Source organism: Triturus cristatus, chromosome 3_1 (assembly GCF_964204655.1).
Source record: "Triturus cristatus chromosome 3_1, aTriCri1.1, whole genome shotgun sequence".
NCBI classification, from domain to species: domain Eukaryota; kingdom Metazoa; phylum Chordata; class Amphibia; order Caudata; family Salamandridae; genus Triturus; species Triturus cristatus.
The window spans coordinates 593,386,557-593,404,366 of NC_140583.1; the positions used below are offsets into that span (position 1 = coordinate 593,386,557).

Here is a 17,810-nt window from a genome sequence, read left to right on the forward strand (position 1 = left end):
TTAAAATTAAAGCTAGCGAAAGTACAGGCTAGTACAGGATTTAATTGGCCCGATGCTTTACCATTGGCTCTTCTATCCACCAGAACTGCTGTACACTCTCGTTTGGGACTTAGCCCTTACGAAGTGGTGTTTGGACGCCCAGCTAATATATGGGGAGTCCCTCGCCCTAAGAAATACTCAGACTTGCCATATCTAATGTTGATTGATTACTTGCATGAACTTACAACTAAATTGCGTGTTCTCCATCAACAGGTTCAGAGTGCTCTGCCGGAGGCTTCCACAGACCCAGGTCATTCCATCCGACCAGGAGACTGGGTCTGCATAAAAAACTTCCAAAGGACAAAAAATTTGGAGCCCAGATGGAGGGAGCCTCGGTTGGTTCTCCTCACCACGAGAACAGCAGTGAAAGTCAAAGGAAAGAAAAACTGGATTCACGGCATGCATTGTAAGAAAGTGCCTTTGCCCCTACCCTTTGATCAATGGATGCTTAAGGGCATTAGTGACTCTGAGAGCGAGAAGATTCCACGATTTGTACCTTTCAGTGATGCTCGCCTGAATGGAACATTGTCTGAGAAAGAGGATGACGATATTCTTCAAGAAGCAATAACACCACATCGTCGCTTGAATACGACAAATCCGAGAACATTGTTCCGAGACCAAACTATACCTGATAAAGAACACTATAACCTAAGACCTAGACTGAAGAACACTTAAGATTTTCTCTCTCCTATGTAGTATTCTATCCCGGTTGCAGGGTCACGGTAGGAGTCTTGGTTGTGACCTGAGTAGTGGCAATAGGCCTGCAGGACTTGCAGTGTCATAGGACGGCAGATAATCATAATTAAGTGATTGAGGAAGATTGCCATGAGCATCCATTAGAAAGATGGAAACTACATTAGGGAAACGAGAGAGAAAGGATATAATAAAGAAAGAATTCTGTAGATTAATGTACAGTCGCTTTAGTATAGCTTTATGTATTATTATATTATTGTGTATCCTTTTGGCGTGTATAAGTTGGATTATTTACGCTCTGCAGCAAAAAGTTGTCTCTCCTTCTACCTCTTTGTCTTCCTCTACTGTCTCTCCACATCTATTTCATACCCTTCCTCAACATGAACTCAGGAGACTGGGTCTGCATAAAAAACTTCCAAAGGACAAAAAATTTGGAGCCCAGGTGGAGGGAGCCTCGGTTGGTTCTCCTCACCACGAGAACAGCAGTGAAAGTCAAAGGAAAGAAAAACTGGATTCACGGCGTGCATTGTAAGAAAGTGCCTTTGCCCCTACCCTTTGATCAATGGATGCTTAAGGGCATTAGTGACTCTGAGAGCGAGAAGATTCCACGATTTGTACCTTTCAGTGATGCTCGCCTGAATGGAACATTGTCTGAGAAAGAGGATGACGATATTCTTCAAGAAGCAATAACACCACATCGTCGCTTGAATACGACAAATCCGAGAACATTGTTCCGAGACCAAACTATACCTGATAAAGAACACTATAACCTAAGACCTAGACTGAAGAACACTTAAGATTTTCTCTCTCCTATGTAGTATTCTATCCCGGTTGCAGGGTCACGGTAGGAGTCTTGGTTGTGACCTGAGTAGTGGCAATAGGCCTGCAGGACTTGCAGTGTCATAGGACGGCAGATAATCATAATTAAGTGATTGAGGAAGATTGCCATGAGCATCCATTAGAAAGATGGAAACTACATTAGGGAAACGAGAGAGAAAGGATATAATAAAGAAAGAATTCTGTAGATTAATGTACAGTCGCTTTAGTATAGCTTTATGTATTATTATATTATTGTGTATCCTTTTGGCGTGTATAAGTTGGATTATTTACGCTCTGCAGCAAAAAGTTGTCTCTCCTTCTACCTCTTTGTCTTCCTCTACTGTCTCTCCACATCTATTTCATACCCTTCCTCAACATGAACTCATTAGAAGAACCGAATATTACAACAATTCATTTGTCCTGTTATTACATCAACACCAATTAGTGATCAATACAACTGACTGTTGGGTGTGTGGACTTATGCCACATACCACAGAGAAAGGAATGCCGTATTTAGTTCTTCCGTTTTCTTATGAGGGATCCGCTTGGGCTTATTTTGTTATCTTCTCCAATGCCTACCAAAGCAAATTCAGACGACCTGTTAGTTCATATATTGGTGGTCCGGATTTCAGTCATAGTTCACTGATAAAGGGAATGGTAGCTATGGCTAAAATCATGGAGAATAGTAAGATTTCCGTTGACGAAAGAAAAGCGTACACCAATTGGAACGTCACCCATTATGTCACTAGCCTTAGTGATAAGGTTAAACAAGGAACATCTCCACCGATTTGGACTATTCCTCATCAGGGAAATTTCTGTCTGCAAATTAATGATCCGTCTACTGATACCGTACAAAGAGACAACTGTTCCCACACATATGTCTACTCCTCTCAAAACTCACCTCCACTAGTACCATCCCAAGGCACGTATTTTATTTGCCACGATAGGGCTTACACGTGGTTGCCAACTGGTTTTTCTGGTACCTGTTATATAGCTTTCCTTCTTCCCCCTACATACACCGCTTCTGCAAATCATCATCGAAATAGATATGGCAGAGGGATTATTGACTCTAAAGACACAGCAGGACAAGAGGGGGGAGATTTCCTCAAAGGATTTCTTCCTTTTTGGGGTCCGATGGTCAACAGCAGAAATATAAGGCAACTGGTTCGTGTCGTAGAAACCACTATAGACATCACTGTAGGAGCCTTAAGTAATATCACGGCAGAACTACAGGCGGATCGTCTTATGACTTTACAAAATCGAGTTGCTTTAGACTTTGTTCTTGCGGATCGTGGTGGAGTGTGCAAATTGATCGGGTCAAGTTGCTGTATTTTCATACCTGATGACGCTCCGACAGTATACCAAGCTATCTCTAAGTCACATATAATCTCTGAGTCGATTCATCAGGACGAAGGAGATTGGTCATTATTGGAGTGGTTTTGGGGGCTACTGTCCAAATGGGGTTGGAAAGTATTGACATTCCTTGGAGTAGTTTTGACCATCATTTTCTCTTGTTGCCTTTGTATGCACTGTGGTCCCGCCGTCTGCGACCTGTGTGCTACTATGTGCATCCCTAAACCCAAACCACAAGTAACAGAGAATATTAGAATGATGCTACAGCAACAGCTCGATGACCTCATGGCCATCGACATTGACTCAGATTAACGTGAGTCTATGTATCTTGCCTGAGTTCTGGCAAAAGGAGGGTCTGAGGAAATTCGATTTTCGATCATGATCGAATCGACCCGCCATTTTGTGCTCCGCCGCCATTTTGTGTTGCCCTCACTCAGGCAGCACGGCGAACATAGTCTTTTCTGCTTTTTCCTGCAGCTTTGTGTCGAAATAAGCCTTCTGCCTCTATTTAAAAAGCTGATGTTAGCACTGGCTGAGTACACTAATCCCTGTCTGGTTTTTCTAATCCCTGTCTCAACTATCTCTTGGTTCACACTATTCTCTTCTAACTTTATCTTATCGTCTGGCCTTCACTGTCCTCTGCTAGTATTCTCTCGTTTCACAACTGTCCTCCAAAACACACAAACGTATCTCGTCACCTGCGAGCCGACCACAAACCTGTCAATGAATTAGTTCTTGGGGAGGGGTGACAAACACAGTTGGAGGAGAGGCTCTTCGAGTTACCCGATACTTTGTTTTCAAACCTTTCCTATTGGTTCTGTTCTGTTTTTCAACCTTTCTTATTGGTTCTTTCTATATGTTTTAGGTGTGTTCTTGGTTAATGTATATTTCACATATGACCTATATAAGATTGTGTGCCACGGAGTGAAGTGGCAGTCTCCTGAGAACATACCGTGTGTACTTCTAGGACAACTGTACTAGCTGCAGCTAATAAAATCTGATCTTTTATGCCGACGGAGTGTCCCCGTGTCTCTGTTAGCTGAAGCAGGAGAACCCAGGAGATTAAGGCGTACCCTGCGCCGCCAGACCCAAAAGGTTCTGGTTATTCACAGGGAGCTGCTGGAAATGCAGCTACCTGTGTGCAAGTGCAAAAGTGTCATCTCTTTCCCTGCCCACATGACTACGGGCAGGAAAAGAGATGAAACCTCTGCTTTCAGCAGGCTGGAGCACTTTGGCAGCTCCCACCTGCTGTAACCGGAGTGTTTGATTTTTCTTGGCGGGAACTGTCATAGCTTCGGCGAAGCAAAACAAACAGCTATGTCCTGGGGGTGGACATCCCAGGACATAGTAGGAGCTGGCTCTGGGGCTGGTGGTCTCCAGGGCCATATATGGATCCTTCTTCTCTGATCATGGCCCAGCTCCTGGTAGGTGATGGGCCCTGGGGCCTACTTTCTATCATCTCCCAAAGGTGCATAAGGATCTGAGAAATCCACCGGGGAGGCCCATCGTATCTTCCCTGAACAGCCTTTTGAAGAAGACCTCTATCTACATTGATTCCTTCCTGGCACCTTGGGTGAGGGACCTCAGCTCGTATGTCAGAGACACGCAAGATTTCCTGAGACTTATCGAGAGAATCATATGGGAGAATGATATGTTGTTAATCACTTTGGACATTACCAGTCTCTATACCTGCATAGAGCATGAGCAAGGCATCACAGCAGTTAAATGGTTTCTAAATAAGAGACCCTTGAAATATCAGAAACACAATATGATGCTGTTAGCAAGGATCAGATTCTGTCTGGAAAACATTTTTTTTATATTCTACGGCCAGCTTTACAGGCAACAACGAGGAACAGCTGTGGGTACGTGCTTCATCCCTAGTTGTGCGAACTTGTTCGTAGGCTGGTGGAAGAAGCACGTGGCCTTATGGGCCCATTATATAGATGATGTCTTTCTCGTGTGGATGGGCAGTTGCTCCGCGGCCGAAGAGTACATATCCTTTCTCAACCAGAATAACCTGAATCTGGTCTTCTCTGAGCACATTAATGACACCACTGTCTGCTATCTAGACCTGGAAGTCTGAGTGGAGAGTAACAAACTCCTAACTAGACTGTACAGGAAGCTCACGGGAGGGAATTCCGTTTTTCACGCAGGAAGCTACCATCCAAGAAGCTTAATCCGGAACATTCCTTATGGTGAGTTCCTGCGCATGAAATAAAATTGTACCAATGATTTCGAATATCGCCATGCCAAAACGATGCCAGGGAATGATTCAAGACAAGGGGATACACAAATAGCATTCTGAAAGAGACGCAACAAAGGGTAGACAACGTGTCCAGATCTGAATTGCTAATAGCCAAAACCACCATTGTCTCATGAAATTCGAGCGAAGGTAGCCTAGTGAGAATGATTACGCAATATAATGAAAAATCACATCAAGTTATGCGGATCTTCAAGAAAAATTGGCATACTTTACAGAGAGATAATATCTTGAAGGGCACCATCACTGAATTACCCCAGATCACGCATAGACGTTGTTCGTCATTGAGTGATCATTTGGTATATGGCCACTACCGTTCCACTCCCTCCACTAGGGTAGAAAAGGTTAAGGGTTTTTTCCTTGCATGAACTGCAAGGCCTGTGAATTCAGCAGTAAGGTAACCAAGTACAGCGCTATTGGACGGGGCCTTTGAAACTTTAGGAGCATCACTATATTACTTAACTGCAACTCCAATTTTACAGTGTATTGCCTTGAATGCCCATGTCCGAAGAGGTACATAGGGAGCACCATTCACCCTACCAAAGAACGAATTTTAGAGCACATGCACCCAGTGGCCCATCATTTTGAAATTGTGCATAACAGCAACCGTGATCTCTTGAAATTTTTCTGTCATGGATCAGGTACCTAAAGATGAAAGAGGGGGCGATGGGGTTAGAAAATTACGTGTATTGGAATCAAAATACATTATTGACCTCCAGACAAAGGCCCCAGGAGACCTGAACAACGAACAGGAAATGTGGGTTCATCTGGAATGAGGTAAGGGACCAGAGAGGGTGCCTAGATTCCCAAATCTATTAGTGCTCCCGCCTTGGGGATTCATAATGACTACATAACTTTCTGTTTATAGTCACCTTTATCTCAATTATTTTCATCAGTATAATGCAGGTGCACAGGCTGGGAAATATATTTGTGTGTCAAACATGTGGCGACTGCACTAGAACTGTTGATATGAGTTCATTTATGTTTTCCGCTACAATTGACCTTCTTCTCGCCCATTCAGGGCTCTATGTCTGGTAACCTATGTGGGTACGAATCATCTTGTCACAATAATTGAGGAATAGGATGTTTCCGTATATCACACAAGGGAGGACATAGACTTCTTGATTAGATAATGAACTCACAAAATGCTGTTCCAAATATCTACATATTTTTGCCATTTTGTCAAGCCGGGGGTGACAAGTGTCATCACGGAGGGGGGTGACAAAATGGCAAAAATATGTGTTTAAAACACATATTTTTGCAATTTTTCCGCCCCCCCCTCAGTGATGACACCCGGAGCGGCCCGTACCCACAGCACCCCCCTTCCTATGCCCCTGGCACATCTACTCACTTTCTGTTAAAAGCACCCTCACAGTGTGAGTAAATGTTCAAGTGTTCTAAGTGTGCTGTAAAATATTCACTGTTCACAAAGGATAGAAATGTATACAATATAAAATACTTAACTTAGAAGTAAACGTCGATGGAATCTAAAATGAATTCATGCACACAAAAAAAACATTCATATAATTTATTGTACATTATAAGTCCTTAATATGTTTTGAAAGGAAAGGCACATATAGACTCTGATATTCTACATATTCCTTTCAAATACATCCATCATATGTTACATTTTCTGATGTAGCTCATCTGAGACAGCAACACTTGGTACTAGCCAGGATCCTTATTCGCAGTACATCTCACATTTCTTCTGTTCTCATAGCTGAGCAAGTATGTGCTTCAAATTAGTCCAATCAATCAAAATCTTTACGAAAACATATCCACTAATAGACCTTTTATCATCTTTAAAATGTTGCAGGCGTGTAAATGTTTGCGCCAGAAACAAGTCTGTAAGGTCAAATCTTTTCCATAAATGCTTAATTTCAGCAATTGAATTTTCTTTTCACTTGACACAAATTGCAAATGTATCAGAGGGAAGGTCTACAGAAAGCAGAACAGTAGTTCATTATACCAGTGGCAACTGTTTTCCTGTGAGCATCATTATTGATTAGGAAACCTTATGTCTGTGCACCAGGGATGTTAGTACAGGACCTCCATGGGATCGTACAATTAGGAGGAGATTAGGTGCAGGCATTAGCATCACCAAGGCAATTATACATTGAAATCTACATATTTCTTGCAGGAAACAATGGCCAAATCTTCGTCAGCAGATATCTGCAGAGTCAGCAGAGTATTTGTCAGTGTTGTGAACTTTCTGCTGCTGTTTCCGGTTGAGGCGAGTTGCTTCTCTGATTGTTGATGTTACAGCGCTCCATTTCTACAACCATTCTGAAAGAGAGAGAGGCTGTTTCAGTTGCAGGAAATAGAATTACCCATGACAGATGGTTCTGTCATGCTTTACACCATTACCTACATAGTATTGTGACTTCTCTCGGACAAATAAGTGTCTGTGTGCGTGTTCAGGCTGCTATGTGAGGCTGGATAACAAAGGCCTATAATTAAGGCATTTCTATGTTTGTTGTAATCCATGAATTTCATACTCAACTAATTTCATAATACATTCTTCACTCAGAAAACCTTTTGCCACTGTGCTGCACTTCCCATTAAGCTCACCAGAGGAGCATAGCCCAAATAGGACCTGCTGAATTAAATGGATTTGTAGGATATAAATACAGTGGTTCGAACGCCACATATAATACCAAAAGAGTGCCCTTCCTGGCGGGCTGGGGCTCATGAGTGGAGTGTGGATGTCACCACACTAATGCATTGCAGAAGCGAAACTTTCTTGACTCCATGAGCAAAAAAACGAGCCACACCATTCTGATAAATTTGCTCCAAAGTATTTAATTCAGCAAGCTCCTGACGCGTTTCAACCCGAACAGGGTCTTGATCACGTGGTATACCAAAATATTTAGTTGCTTCATTTGAAAAAACGTACAAATACATAAACATTGAAAAAGGAGTCCATAAATGACTCTAGTAAGCATATAAAGCAATAGTAGTTAAATGTGTTAGAATTGTTAATTGCAAAAAACCAGTGGAACGTTTGATGATTGTATCTTAATTCCACCAACTAGTTCATATTACATTTCTTCTACAATACCACTGGTCAAGAAGTTGATTCCTTGTAAGAGATGTCCGACTTTTCTTTGGTTAATTGACTGCAATAACCATAATCCTGTGCCGGTAATTGAGTCCACCGTGTCCTTAACTTACAATATTAGTCCTTCATCCAATGTTTCATAGCTCATCATAATTATTTCAAACACAGTATCACATTTCAGTTGCTATAAATGGATTTTGTGTTGTGCCAAGTGATGCCCATATTTTACACAACCATTGAGATTCTGCTACAAAATAGTTTCTGATATTTGGAAAACAGACGTTTGCTGAGCGTTAATTTTTGCCAGCCATGACGCGTTTCAACCTAAGCAAGTCCCTGAAACACGTCATGAGTTTGCTAAACGAAAAGATTTTGGTGCCAAATCTATCAGAGTGGTACGGCTCGTTCTTCGATCTTGGAGTTGAGTGTTTTTCTTCTGGAATGAATAGAGTGGTGTAAGGCAGAATGGTATGCCCCTCAGCAGAATGTGATGAGGGACCTTGAATCTTCCATATCTCACCAATATTTATTAGGGGGCTGGGGACCGCCTTGCACCGCAGGGGTCTGTGTTATACCCATGTATGAGTAGCTAATTCTATTGTGGAGAATATCAACCTTGTTCCTCATACATCTCTTTCTCCACTTCAGAAACATCTTTCTTGTCATGCCTGAACTGAATCATGTGGGTGTGCAGGGGAGATGGATACTTCAATGTGCAATCCATCATTATCTAGAACAGTATCCCACTTTAAATCATATCCCTCTCTAATTCAGAAATGCCCTCAGAACCTATATTTTCAACAGTTGGCAGAACCAAGCACCCATTGCAATGTCCAATGAGATGTACGGTGATAAAAATGGCACATTCTCTCTCACTTTCCTTTCTTTGAATGGCATTTTAGTGGTTGTGCAGGTGTTTTGCAGTATTTGTATGTTTACATTGATGAGGGCTGTTTCCCTTTCAGTGAGGTTTTATTAGTTATTTTAGGTTTACACCTAAAACAGGATGGCCTTAATAAATTATATAATAGAGAAAAGTGGACCAATTAGCTGGGCCAACCAAGGAAATTCTTCAAGCACGTTTAGAAGGTAGACAATTGAATTCCCCACCACATTTAAGAGAGACTAGTGAAAACATATTGTCAATGAAAGATCTCTGATGGTTTCCCTTAGGCCTTTGACCTATGAAATCTTGGCAAGGTTCTCATTTGGGATAAAGGATGCTTCCCAAGTGAAGGCACAACTCAGTAATGTATTTTCCTCCATGCTTGCTCCACCTGAATTTGATCTTCAAGGTTGTTTTTGCAACTATGAATTTGAGGTGGAAGGAGTGTAGAGAATGTCGGCTTCTGGAAGTACTTAGAAATATTGTCCCAGTAAGCTTTATATATCTTGTATATTTTTATTTGATTCTTCTTTCTACAAGGTGCCATTATTTGACTTCAGGGAAGATGTTGTGTGGTCAGATTTCCTCCAACCTAAAGAAGTCATGGTCATTTAATTCCAGTTTCTAGAAACATGATGTTTTACTTTTTGGGACCGGCAATGTAGGTCATCTTAAACTAATCCAGGCAGCAAAAACGTCAGTCTTTTGTGCCTTCCACACAATAATTTAACTGACTAAGTAGGGGAAACTTCTTGATCACCTTGAACTGAAAATTGGCAACCCCGACGGCCGCATTTATCTATGTTATGAAGGAGAGTTCTGAATTGAGCTTCACAATTCTGATGTGTTGCACCTGGTATAGCAGTGGTCTCAGGGATACTGACATTTGCAATCACATAATAATATAGTTTACATTGCATAATGCAGGGTATCTGGTTTAGGCTCACTTGAGAAGCAGGTAATTCTTCAAGGGAGCTATGGATTAAATGTTTGATGAAATTGCTTTGCTTCCCTAAGAGTTTTTCAGTTGAAGGTAGATTTTAGTATCACAATCAGACACTTATCTTTGAAATAGTGGATGGTGTTGTGTAATCAGCTTTGACAAACACCATGTAGAACGTTGTTTTGTGACCTTTTATTTTCATTTAACATGCTATGCAGTCAATAGTTATTACAATAGGCAATTATTGCTGGATGATGGTGTGTACGATAGAAACAGGAATATAATATGAGGAAGGTGGCAAGAAAAGGCTCCATTGTCAGAGAAATGAACCGTGGTGTCAAGAAAAACATATAACTTCAAAAACATGTGCACAATTTCCCATCCCTTATTCAGATTCATTCAGATTATTATGGCGTGCTCTTTACATCATGTCTAGCAACCAAAATAAGCATGAGAGTGATGACCCATCATCTTTCAATATAGTTTGGGGTATGTCTTGAAATGTGGGATTATATCCCAGATGAAGGGATAGAAACAGAATGGATACTGGTTTGTGGTATGCTGGGTGCTTTACTGTGGGTAAGGCGTTTCCCCATATTGCCCCATTGGGTTATTGCTGTATGGCCCGAGTGTTGCACTGTTGGATAGCAATAGCATTTTCGTTTGATTCCTGCCATTTATACAGCTCTTTGTCCCATGCAGCACCTGAGGTGCGGGTGAGGACTTCCAGTTTACATAAGATGTAGGCCTTAAAGAGAAGTATCTGTAGGAGGATCACTGGTAGAACACAGAAGTACTACTTTAGAAGAAGAACTATGTGGGCCCAACCTTGATCTGATGGTGGTGGTTACAGAAAATGGATCAAATCCACTTCTGGGTCATTTCAGATTTAAATATTCAAGTTTGCTGCCATTTTAGAAGGATGTAGTGATAAACTGTATCTCGTACATTTGAGACATTGAGTAGGATATAATACACAGGCTAGTAGTTTTCAAGTAATAAAACTAGGTTGCTACTACATTGGCCAAGGCGGCCTTTCTGGCTTTGTGGTATCAACATTCTCAATGAATAATCTTGTAGGAGACAGTGAGCTTCAGCAAAGGCCTGCAGCTGTGTCATAAAATCTCATTTGCAAGATTCTTCATGGAAATGAGAGGTTGGGGGAGCAAAGATGGCATCTAGCTAAGAGGCTCACTGCCCGTGGGCTCCCTCCCTTCCTTTTACCGGCGGTGCATTAGCGGCGATCCCAGGCAGTGCAAGCTAGCAGATGCATCAAGCATTCAGCCCCAGGAGCAGGCGAGGAATGCTGAAGGGTCTGCTGCTCATTGGAGTTTTCTGGACCTCCGTGATCCGGCACGGTGACTCACCAGCAAAGCGGAGAGTCAGAGGGAAGCACAGTGGGAGACATCTTGAGGCCAATTCTGTAACAGGCCGGCGTGTAGCTTTAGGAGGTGTACTGAGGCAGGCAGGCACAATCATTACTGCGGGACGGTATACGTTTCACGCATTAATGGCTGGCAGGAATTCTAAAGCCTCCAAGGCTAAACTAATTAATGTAGCAGCCACCGCTACCGGCCCGGCCGGGACTGCAAAGAACAGCATGCACCAGTGGGTCCTTAAGGAAACTGGTTCAGATTTGAGGAACAAGAAAAAAGGGGATGAGCCCGGTGATAACATAAACAAGCCTGACATTGCAGGTTAAAGGGCTATCCGAGGGAGCCATATGTTGGTGACAGCAGAAGACCATCCCGTGACCTCGGACCTTTTTCTTTTGAAATATCCCAGATCTGCAAAAACCCAGGATTCTGTTACTGTGACTCTTCCCCTAGCTACAGTGTCCGCGTCTGCATCTGCACCTGTCATCACCCAAGTGCAGGAATCTGTGCCCGGAATTACCACAGAGGGGGATGACACCAGAAGCTCCAAACTAGGTGAAAGGGAGAGCCGCGCAGGCACCCCCAAGGATGAAGTAGGGAGGAATCAGCAGGTCAAGCAGAATCTCTTTGGGGGGGAATGTTTTGACAAAGATCCTGGTTTTCTTAGGGGGCTTCGGATCCCCCTCCTTACAACCGATGGAAACTGATCCTATCTCCTTTGACTCTGACTGTCTGGGGATCCCTGGCCTGCTGGCCTCACCCAACCGGACTGAGCGTTGTGAGAACTTTTTCTCCCTAGTCGAGGACTCAAAGTTCTCAATGCCTGACTTAGGTTTGTCAAAATCTTCACAGTCCACACTTTCTAGTAGTAACTCACGGGATGAATCAGCTATCTCTGCTGTTCGGAAAAAGAGATCAGGAGGATCAAGAGGCAAAAAAAAGGCCCACTGGCGAGATAAGAAGCAGCAGTCAAGTAATGATAAGGCTGTCAAGGACCAGAAAGAGTCTTCAAAGAAAGGGTCCCCCAGGCTTAGGTGGGATTATTCCGCTGTTCAATTTTTGGACCAGCCTGCCCTGGGCATGGAGGGTGCTACCGCCGGATTTCCAATAGTACAGGAACCACCACCTTCTCTAATTTTAGCTACGATTAAGCAGATGCAAGCTGAAGTGCTGACAGATAACCGATGGGCACGGCAGGCCTCTAAACAAATACAAGGCGTGGTCGGGAAAATAAGCAAAACCTGTACCAAAATCTCCGACAGGATGACCAGTATAGAGGCTCGGACCGATACTCTCGAACAGGAGGTCGCTGAGTTAAAGGCAACAAACTCTTTCCCGGACCCCAAGGTCACGGAGATGATGTAGAAGACAGAGGACTATGAAAACAGGCAGAGAAGGAGCAATCTAAGGTTACTGGGTATTCCAGAAGGGAGAGAGGGAGAGGACCCCAGAGACTATGTTGTTAAACTTCTAAAAGATGCATTCCCAGAACTTACGGGATGGGATTGGGCAAGAGAAATTCAGAGGGCACACCGATTCCCCCTAACACCCAAAAAACAACGGGTGGACAGTAATGCATATCGAGGACTATGTTGGTATATTTTGGAAATTTTCTTTTGAGACAAAGTATTTTTGATTTGGCCCGCCCTAATGCTAGAAGAGATTTTGAGGGAGTTACCTTCTTTGCACAGTCAGACTTTGCTCACGCTACAGTAGAGCCAAGATAGTGATTAAGACAGATGTTTGCCCCCTCCAGAAATTAGGTGCCGAAGTGTACCTACAATATCCTGCAAAATTGAAGGTAGTATGGAAGGATTGTACCCGTTCTTTTTTTTCGGAGATTCAGACTCAGGAATTTCTCACGGATCAACAGGGCGGGGTATGATTCAGGATGAAATATTATAAAATATATTTCTGAATTTTGGGAAAAAGCGAAAAGTAAGAAATATAAGTGAAAAAGGCCACATGAATAAAAACTAAGATGTTTGTCACGGGGCTGGTGGTGGGGGCCAGAGGAGTGGTTAGTGAGGCTAGACGGCATCATACAGGCTAGGCCTGGTTGCTCAGTGGAGTGGTGAGGGTGGGGGGGTGGGGAGGGAAGGGGGGACGGTCAGAGGGGGTAGGCTGAGGATAGGAGTCCAAACAAACCAGTATGAATGAAGCATGTGTGGAAAGAGGTATAGAGGCGGGGTGGTGGTAGTCCTGAAGATATTGCAATTATGATGGGCTGGTGTTTAGGGTGTGGGGGGAAACATTAGCCAATGAATGATCCACCAATGATCCATATCGCACCTATCAATATATGCTCCCTAAACGACCCTACGAAAAGAGCCAGGACTTCTTTGGGTTTAAAACTCCTGAGGGCGGACAATATCTGCCTCCAGGAGACACATTTTGAATCTTCACAGAGAGCTATTCTTAACTCCCTGGGCTATAGACTGGTAGCCGGCACTTCCCAAGGTGTGCGTACTCCTGATGTGGCAGTTTTAGCCCGAGGAAGCTTGCTGAAATTTTCACGAGTAGGGTATGATCCTAGGGGGAGATGGGTAGGAGCTGTCTGTCACTCACCCTGTGGAGGCAAGTTCATGCTATGTTTAGTTTATGGCAGCGTGCTCGATGATCCCTCCACCCTAATTCAGGTTTCTAAGGAGTTAATGGGCTGCCCCCTACCTGTGGTTTTGCCCGGGGATTTTAATCTCAACCTCCCAGGGAGTTTTGATATAGGTGGACAGTTACTGTACCCAAGGAGGAATCCTAAGGTATATCAAACCCTCAAAGGGGTATGGAAGGATCATGGCTTGGTTGATGTGTGGCATAAAAAGAACAAGACGGTAGACGGGTATACATATTTTTCAGGTCCACACATCACACATGCCCCCCATGATTATTTTTTTGTGTCCAACAAGCTGATCATGACCTGCCACATTGAACGATACCCACGGTTCCACTTGGACCACAATCCTCTGGTCTTAGTGCTGCAGAGAATAGGGGGAAAGCAGGCTAGCTCATGGAGGTTTGAACATGCGCTTTTAACCAAGAAGGAGTATTGTGAGTATATCAGAAAGTGGATCCCAACTTTCTTCAAGAAGAATAATAGCAGTGCCTCTGTTTGTATGGTGTGGGATACCTTTAAGACCTGCCTAAGGGGGAGACCTTAAACTTCTCATTGAATAAAGGAAAGCAAGATAGGCTGATGATTCAAGCTTAACAAGATAACTTAGCAGTAGCCAGGGAGGACTTAGTGAAGACCATACAGCATGCGGGGGATATAAGTGAAGCACAAACTAAGGTAGTACTTGCAAGGACAGGCCTGCAGGCAATTTTTGCAGACAGGGCAACAGCTCAGTATATTGCCTGGAAGGAAAGATCTTATGAGTGCAGTGATCAGGTAGGGCACCATCTGGCAGTAAGAACAAGGCAGTGGTGTACTGATAGCAAGATCAGAGAAATACGCGATCCTACTCTTGGGGTGGTTATCGATACTAATAAAATCAGAGAGACATTTCAAGTGTTTTATCAAAACCTGTACACAGAGGGAAATCGCGATTGTCCTGAACAAATTAATGAGTTTTGGGAAGCAATACCCTTAAGAAAATTATCCCTAGAAGAGCGTGAAACATGGGATGAAATATTGCTAGCTATCACTAGCCTCCCCTCAGGCAAAGTGACTGGCGTGTACGCAATCCCTTCAGAATTTTACAAACTCTTGGCCCCCTAGGTGAAAGATCAGATGATGCCACTTTTTAATCATATATTCAATGGACCTACACCTCCTGATTCTTGGTCAGTAGCGAAAATAGCTGTCTTTCTGAAGAAGGATAAACCAGCGGCCGAGCTTCGCTCCTCTAGGCTAATTAAGTTAATAAATGGTGATTCAAAGATTTACTCCAAGGTTCTGGCAGCTCGATTTGCCCAGGTCATTAAAAAATTGGTGACTAAGCAACAACATGGTTTCCTCACTGGTAGGGACACCACCGACCATATTCGTTGAGTGATATCACTTTTTGACGCAGCGGAAGTGTCAGGAGACCCTATGGCTCTGAATTTGTTAGATGCTGAAAAACCATTCAATAGGGTCTCATGACAATTCCTCTGGCAGGCAATGTATGCAAGGGACTTTGGCATAGGTTTTTTGCGTGGAATTAAGGCCTTGTATCACAACCCTACGGCTAGGGTTTGTATTTCGGGTAGCCTGACAGGAGCAGTGACGATCACTCGGGGAACCCGACAGGGGTGCCCTTGCTCTCTACTCCTGTTTGCATTGTACATTTATCCTTTTTTAAGAAAAATAGTGCAAAGTACTGTTATTCCACCAATAATTAAGCATGGCCATGAGACTAAGATCCTGGCTTATGCAGATGATGTGGCAGTCTTAACACCTAACCCGGAGGTTACTATTAAGGCAATAGAGGCAGAAGCCGCTATGTTTGGGGGGGTGTCTTGTTTCTCGCTAAACAAAGAAAAGACACCGTTTGTTATTAATGAAAAGATAATAGAGTGGCGGAGAAAGCACTATATTTGGGTGTTCATATCTCTTCTAAAGTTGAATCTATCGTCAATCTTAATCTAGATACTTTGGCAGATAGAACTAAGAAAGATTTGGCTAGATTAAATAATTTGCACCTTACTATGATAGGACACTGCAATCTGATAAAGATGATTTATTTCGCGAAAATCTTGCACTTTTTTAGAGCAATCCCATTAGGATTCCCTAGTGAATGTTTTTAAATCTTTGATGCGGTATTTACTAGATTTCTATGGGCCTAGTCTAGGCCAAGGAGAGCGCTGAGGTATCTTTCACTTCCAAGAGAAAGGGAGGGGGTTGGGCTATCCCAACCTCAGATTGTACTACTGGGCTTCACGATTGCAATATAGCCGGATTCTATTGATGGAACCACCACAAGCGGCAGTGCCCAATGCCACGCTTCCATATATGAATTTTACCTTTAACTCCCTAGGACATCTGTCATATAATTAGCTCAAATTTTAGGACGTCTGTAAGGAGTTAATGCTATTTAGACTTAAGTCTATTTCTGATTCAAACCCTTGGTAATCATGTTGCATTTTCATTAATTGAACCATAGGAGATTGTGAAATGTTGTCTGGCTAAAGGGTCATGAATAAGATAAGATAGCACTTGACTCTAGTCCAAGGACAGCACGATAAAGCCCTTCAGTTATAAATTAATCAATGAAAGGATGTGAAGAAAAGTGAAAGATACTTTATGAAAAAGTTACTTTTCATCCAAGAAGCCTTTGAGAACATAACTTATACTTCTGAGCTTATTCAGAGTTTGATGAACAGGGTACTCTGCCACAAACTTGGCAGACTGCCCTATCGCCATACTCGCAGTCCGCTCACTCTATTTAGAATCAGGTAAACTGCCATATTTCCACCAGCAGAGTCTCCATTGGCTCCACTCACAGAAACCTTTGACTGACAGCCTGATGTGATATGTTTTCTAGATTGTTCTGGGATTGCAGAGCTTGGAATTCTAGACCCCTGGCACCAAAGACTCAGTCATTGTGCCAACCTGAGACAGAAATACCAGTTCAACTGCAAGCACCCCACAAACCACAGAGCAATATTTATGTGAGATGTGTTTCAAGAAGCGATCAATCCCACGAGACATTATAGGGATAGTTAGTTAGACCCCAAAACTTCTTTCATTAATGAATAACACACTACAGAACACTAAAAAATGAGGAACATATTCTAGTGCACACAATTTGAATTGCAACCACAATAAAGACAAACAAAAAGGTGGTGACAATGTTTACTAAAATCATAAATAATAAAACAACTCCTTCATGATTACACTTCTAACCCATCCTGCTACTTCTAAGAACTAAGCTAGTTTAGCACAGAAAAAAATAAACCCTTTTTAGATTTTCAGATGATTCACACCAGCATACCTGTTTAAACAATAGGGTTTTTGTTCAATATAATAGCAAGGACTGCTATTCTTGTCATTTTCAGACAGCTGCACTGATAGGTTCAGTGAGTGAATGCTAAGTTTCTTCCTTCTTTGTAGCCTTCTCATAAAATTGGTAATATATTTCTGCACAACCTGTCCTGTTAAGCATGAAGATTCCCTTGTAACCTCTCACCTTTTTGTTCTTTGCTTTTATAGCTTTATTTCATAGTTGTTGAAAACACACAGAAGAAACAATTGGCAAGGAGTGGCCTGGTTCCTTTTTACTTAATTTCAGTCTGTCATACTATGTTCTTTGAAAGACAACAATAAACGATACACGTAGTTATCAACCTTGTAAAAACTCTTCAGAAATCAATATAAATAAATGCAAAACAGAACAATCAGCTTTTAGATTAAATACTACAAATATATTCAAGTAAACTTGATTGGCACTTTGCAGAAC

General features: G+C 42.6%; 1 long non-coding RNA gene across 1 annotated transcript in view; it reads right to left on the reverse strand.

Annotated features, from left to right (window-relative positions):
* Positions 1-6,710: 6,710 nt before the first annotated feature.
* The window catches only part of LOC146860598 (uncharacterized), a 43,607-nt gene continuing 32,507 nt past the window's right edge, over positions 6,711-17,810 (reverse strand). The window contains exon 3 of the long non-coding RNA XR_014979188.1: positions 6,711-7,450. This is a non-coding gene — a long non-coding RNA (uncharacterized LOC146860598). The remainder of the gene's footprint in view (positions 7,451-17,810) is intronic.